The 6,322-nt window shown below is 42.1% G+C and overlaps 1 pseudogene; it reads right to left on the bottom strand.

Moving 5' to 3' along the window:
- Window positions 1–730: 730 nt before the first annotated feature.
- Window positions 731–6,322, bottom strand: part of LOC102007368 — a 16,080-nt pseudogene continuing 10,488 nt past the window's right edge.

Below are 6,322 nucleotides of genomic sequence, written 5' to 3' on the forward strand. Positions count from 1 at the left end.
TTTAGACCTTTGATCCATTTTGATTTTAGTACATGGTGAGTTACATGGGTCTAGGCTCAATCTTCTGCATGTAGATATCTAAGTTTCCCAAAACCATTTATTTATTTATTTTTAAAAGGGGAGAGGGTCAAATTATTATTACTTTAAAATTTGATTACAACCAATTCTGTCGGCATTAAAATTAGAGGCATTTTGAATTTGAATAATGGCTACATACCAAAACCCACAAATTAAAGCTTGGTAAAAATGAGAACAGGAATTTTCCAACAATTACAGATTAGAAGGCAGAAATCAATTAGAGTAACACAGACAGACCCCATGTTTACAATGATTGTGCCACAGATTTAAACTTCAATAGTGCATTAATAAACCGTTCACATTTAGATCTTCACGTTGAGATTTAACAGCTGTTTCTTGAAAAAAAATCTCTTAGTACCTTGTGCAAATAAATCAGTCTTCCATGTGCCTTAGCACAGTTAAAATTTGTCCACTATATACGCCAAACTCTTACCACACTGGCAGGGCAAAATATATACTTTCCTAACAAAACTATGATGTACCTCTCAAATGTGAACCATATACACATAATACATGGCACGCAGTATTTACAAAATATAAAATACAAGCTGTATGTTACTCTAAACTCATCTTTCGCACTTGAGTGGTACAAATTTCCACTTATGTACCAAGTTTCTTTTAAAGAGTTCAGGGATTTGGGAAAAACTATGTTTTACCTACATACTGAAATCTGAGTTTGAACTTTCAGGAGCGTTTTTAAGAGTACTGCCATCACCTCCCTATTTTGGATGGAGTTTTCAACAGTGCTTCCCTTCCAGTGACTGGGCGGCTTTGGAAGAACCGTGGGAGAAGGCGGATCACTGAACTTGGCCCCAGCATAATTTTCCTTTTGGAAAGAAATGCTGATTTCTTCAAATGCATATTTTTAATGTTTTCAGTATTTTTCAAAGGCCTTTTTCCTGCTTCTGAATTCTATCAGGCGAAACAAAAACCTACCAAAAATTATTCTCATTCCTTTTCGTAGAGGTGGTCTGGGTTAGTGGCAAGTTATATTTGCTTTTCTGTCTGCTCATCTTTGGCTGTTCGCACAAGTGCATACCGTGAACAAGCTGGCCGTGTGGGGAGGGCAATTTTCTCCGATTTTCCCATCTTTGATTTTATTGTTTGTTTGTTTTTTTTGTTTTTTCTCCCGTACCGGGAACCGAACTCACGACCTTGCGCTTGCCAGGCAGGCGCTTTTGCCGCTGAGCTAAATCCCCAGCCGCCCATCTTTGATTTTAAAACCTCCTTCCTGAGCGGCTCTTGGTTCCGCGCCGCGGACCACAGCGGCCTGGGCACCAGGCTCACTCCCTTAGCTGGGTTGCAGACGCTGGGCCCGGGGCCGAGGCGGAGCTGCCCTCCAGGTTCGGCCGGTGCTGCTGATGCCGCTGGAAGCGACTGGGCAGCTGCCCTCCGGGCTGGCTCGCACCTTCTTCCGCCGCTTCTTCGGTGTCGCCCGCGGGGCGCCTCCCGCCAGGGCCGGGCTGCAGTGGGGAGGAGGAGAGTCGGGGGCAGCGCCCGAGGGCCTGGGATCCGGGGCACACGCAGCGGGGCCGAGGTCACCATCGGGAGGGCCCCGAAGTAACCGCGGGCAGAGAAGCCAAGCGGCGCCGGCCGGCCGCTCAAGGCGAGCGGCTCCCGCTGCGGGACAGAGACGACAGTCACAGCGCTAGGAGTGCGGAGGCTCGGCGGGAGGCAGGAGGAAGAGGAACTGCAGTCCGTGATCACCGAGCGGTGGCGGTTGCTGCTGAGAGCCACGGGGGAGCGTAGAACCTGACTCGGGCGTAGGCGGCGCAGCAACCCCCAAAGCCGTTTATTAAAGCGGTTTTTGGCCGCTTTGTCAAAGATCAAATAGCTGTCTGCCTGGGGTTGTTTCTGCTTTTCTTATTCTTTTCCATTGACCGACATGCCTTTTTTGGGTGCCATTACTGTGCTGATTATTTTATTTTATTTTTATTTGTTTTTGGTGCTGGAAATCAAACCCAGAGCCTTGTGCATGCAAGGCAAGAGCTCTGTCCCTGAGCCACATCCTCAGCCCCTGTACCGTGTTGTTCTAATCACCGTAGTGCAGTAGTATAGTTTCAGGTCTGGGAGTGTGATGCCACCTGCTTTGCTTTGGTGACCCAGGGTCAGTTTTGGTATTTTGAGTCTCTTTTGGTTCCATAAGAATTTTAGGATTGTTTTATTAGCTCCGTGAAATAATGCCATTGATATTTTGATTGGGATTGCATTAAATCTTTATATAGAAGTTGTATTGATGTTTATGTGACTTTTTATGTCTATTAGTGTTTGTTTTATGAAGTTGGGTGCACCATGGTTGGATGCATACATGTTTATAATTGTTATCTCTCCCAATTGATAGCTCCACTAAGCAAAATGTAATGCTCTTCTTTGCCTCTTTTGGTCAGCTTTGCCTTGAAGTCCACTTTGTCTGAAAGTAGGATCGCTACTCCTGCTTGCTCTTGTGTTCCTGTTGCATGAAGTATTGTTTTCTATCTTTTGATTTGCAGTCTGGGAATTTTTTGGTTTTAAATGTGTTTCTTACTTCCATTCCTTTTGGAGGAGCTCCAGTCTTCACCTTCAGCTTGGACTTCGTCTCCTGGCTCCTAGTGCAGACTCTTCGGCTTCCACCTGGGGTCCTTCAGCCTTCCATCGCAGACTCATCGGCTTCCTGGTACGGACTTGCACAGAGCTCTGCAGTGAACTCCAGACCTGGACTGATTCCTTCGTCCTTCAGTGTGCAGACACCCTCTGCATGCTTCCTCATACAACTCTCTGGCTGACCGCCGTAAGCCAATCTTGTAATTTCTTATAATTTGTACATCCTGTGTTATATCTGTTTCTCCAGTAAAACACTGACTGATAAAAAAAAAATGTGTTTCTTGTACATACAATCCAACTTATACCATTGGCTCTTGTTTCTTTTTTATTTTAAAGAGAATTAAAACAACAATAAAAAGATACAGACTTTCAAAACAAGATGGTAGGAAATTAACAATGGTAACAACCAAATTGCATATTGTTATCTTCAAAGTGGTTGCTCAGATTACCAGATATAGGCATATAAAATTGATCAAACAGTATAATCACTAACTGTTCCTTTTAATGAACTAATAGAGATTAGTAGTACAATTATCTTAGCTATTGCATGTGTGTCACATGGGGGAAATGAGAAAAGAAGGGTGGTTCTGGTTTCTTGATCTGTTCTGCTAATCTGTGTCTCTTGATTGGAGAATTATGTTGATTTACATTGATAGTTATAATTGATAGGTATTGACTTATTCCTGTCATTGTATTATTTTCCTATTGCTATTTTGGTTTCTTTCCTGCCTACTTAATTGCTGGACCTATCTGATGCATTAATTGTATTGGACATTTTGGCATTGTTTCCTTCTAGAATATCTTTGAGAATATTTTGGAGTGGTGGTATGGTGGTTGTGAATTTCTTTAGATTCTCTTTATCTTCTATTAACTTTGAAAGGTAATTTTGCAGGAAATAACACTTTGGGTTGGAAATTGTTTTCTCTTAGAGACTGAAACACTTCATTTGAAAACCTTGTTGCCTTTAAGGTTTGTGTTGAGAAATCTGTTGTAATTCTGTTGGGTTTTCCTATATAGGTGATTCATTACTTTTCTCTAACAGCTTTCAAGATTATGGACTCTTGCTGTTTTTTCAAATTTTCATTATTGTATGGCATGGAGTGTGTTTTTTATTTGATCATGGATTTTTGAAATTCTATATGCCTCACTAATTTGAGTGTTCAATTTTTTTCCACATCTGGAATGTTTTCTGCTATTACTTCCATAAACAGGATTTTTTTTTACATCCTTTGTGCTGCCTTCTAAATTTTCCAGCTATTAAATAATTCCAGTTATTTTTATGTTAGTCATCTTTGAATCATTTCAAAGCTGCTGAATACACTTTTTATGTTCTCTTGTTGTTTCAGAGGTATCCCTCATTAACTGATCTTTGACCACAGTCCTGTCCTCCGGATCTGACACTCTGTCTTCACATTGGTTGCTTCTGTTACCCACACTTTCAATCATATTTTTAATTTCCTGGATTTCTCTTTGGGGTTTTTTTATGTACTCCCATTCTTTTCTATGTTGAGCATTCATGTTTTGCATCTCTTTAGCTGTCCTAGAGTTTTATTTGTGTTTTCTCTAGACTCTCTGGCGATTGGTTTCATTAGGGTCATTATCTGATTATGTATGTCTTTTTGAAGTTTGCCAAGAACATTATTGAACTGTTTCACCTCCATCAAGGATTGATTATTCAGCTGTTTTACCTCCATCACCCTCTGAGACCTTTCTGCTGAGGTTTATTATTTCCTCCCTCTGGGTGCCTCTTGAACTGGTTTTGGGGGAGTTGGGAGTTTTTGGACACCTTTTTTGCATTATGTTTTTGTGTTTCTATATTTTATTTTAATTTTTTTTTGTGGCAAGGTTTACAGTTTATTTCTTCCAGTGCCTGGTTTTCCTGGGAATGAGCCACAATATTCCTTATGATCCCCAGGCAATCCAGATATTGGCATACAAAAACCACCACAATAACAACCCCCCCAAAACCCAATGGGTAGCAACAACTGTAGCACCTTCACTATAGTAGTGAAATCAATGACAACAATGGTATCAAATATCAACTGGATACTTGCAAACTCTAAGAACAACTCTTGTACTGTCCTCAATCAGAGGAAAGAGGTCTACAATTTTAGTGAAGACACTTAGACCACCCAGATATTGACCTATAGTAATTGAGACCAATAATTTCTTCTGGTTGTAGGCAGTGGTGCAAGAGTTCAAGCATAATGTTGTCTCCTTCAGGTTCACCTTCTCTGAAGATTATGTCCACTACACCTGGCCCCCCATCACATTATACAGGCCTCGTGATCCTCATGGCCTAGGCCTGACCTCCCAGGGGATCTGAGGAGATCCCTGTTTAGCCCTCACCCTCTCCAAGCCTGTCTCCCAAGGTTCTCTTTAACCTGGGCTCTGTGGTAGTGCTTCAGTCCCAGAGTGAAACTCTTCCCTTTGGTGTTGGTGTCATTTTTAGTCAGGTCAGTCTTGTCCTCATTATTTCTTCTGACCTGTGCTATGGAGAACCCAAGAGCAGGGAGGGTGAGGATTTGATAGTTTGGCCACTGTCCTCTTGCCTGCCCTGTGGCTCTTGTGAGGCCTGGGCCCACAATGTCAGTGATGGTGGGAGTAGGGTAAGAAGGTTCATGTGTCCTCTGTATTCCTGCCTCCCATGAGAATTTCTTGGTGCTGCGGACCTCGCCTTGGTGGAAGGGTGAGTCACGCTAGGGTTCTTTTGATTCATTGTTGTTCATCTTTCATGTACTTCCTCTGTATTTTAGTTTCATGATTATTGTGAAACTTACAAAAATTCTTACAGTTATGCTATTTTAGACTAATCTTTCATCGCCTAAAGAAAGTCTTCACTTTTGCTCTATACCTCCCATTTCTGAAATGTTTGGTGTCATAATATATAGCTGCTATAATTTGAATCTGGAATGTGTCCAAAAAAGCCCGTTTGTTAAAAGACTTGGTCCTCAGCCCTTGTCACTGTTGGGGGATCTTGGCACCTTTAGGAGGTGGGTCCTAGTGAAAGGAACTTAGGTTGTTGGAGGGAATTCCCTTGAAGAAGACACTGGGACCTGTTATGGTTTGTGCCTAAACGTACCCCCGAATTGGTTTTAGGCTTTTTCAGAGGTGGCTGAAAGAGTGTGTGATGCTGGGATTAAGGGTATATGATGACTAAACTAGTGTACTGATTTAGATAATTTAAGAGGGTCAGAAGAGGGCTGGGGATTTAGCTCAGTGGCACAGCGCCTGCCTGGCAAGCACGAGGTTGTGAGTTTGATTCCTGGTACCGGAAAAAAAAAACAAAAAAAAAAAAAAAAAAAAAAAAGGGGGACAGAAAGATGTTGTTAACCTCTTTTGTTGCTTTTCTACTTTTTGCCTGCTGTGAACTGTTCTCTGAGAAGCCACTCTGCCTTGGAGTCAGCTGATTATGCACTGAAACCTCTACAAACTCTGAGCTTAAAAAAAACTTTCCCCCTTTAAATTTGGGTGTTGGGTATTTTGTCTGGTCAACAGCAACAACACAATGACTAAGGCAGGACCCTTGGCTTTTTCTCTGTTTTGGGTCCTGGATATTTTGAAGCAAGCAGCCTCCTCCACTGTGTGCTGCTGCTATGATGAACTCTAGTGCCACAGGCCCAAATCAGTGTGGCTAAGTAACCGTTGACTGAGACCTATGAAA

This window comes from Chinchilla lanigera, unplaced genomic scaffold, assembly GCF_000276665.1.
Source record: "Chinchilla lanigera isolate Chin_1 unplaced genomic scaffold, ChiLan1.0 scaffold00036, whole genome shotgun sequence".
NCBI classification, from domain to species: domain Eukaryota; kingdom Metazoa; phylum Chordata; class Mammalia; order Rodentia; family Chinchillidae; genus Chinchilla; species Chinchilla lanigera.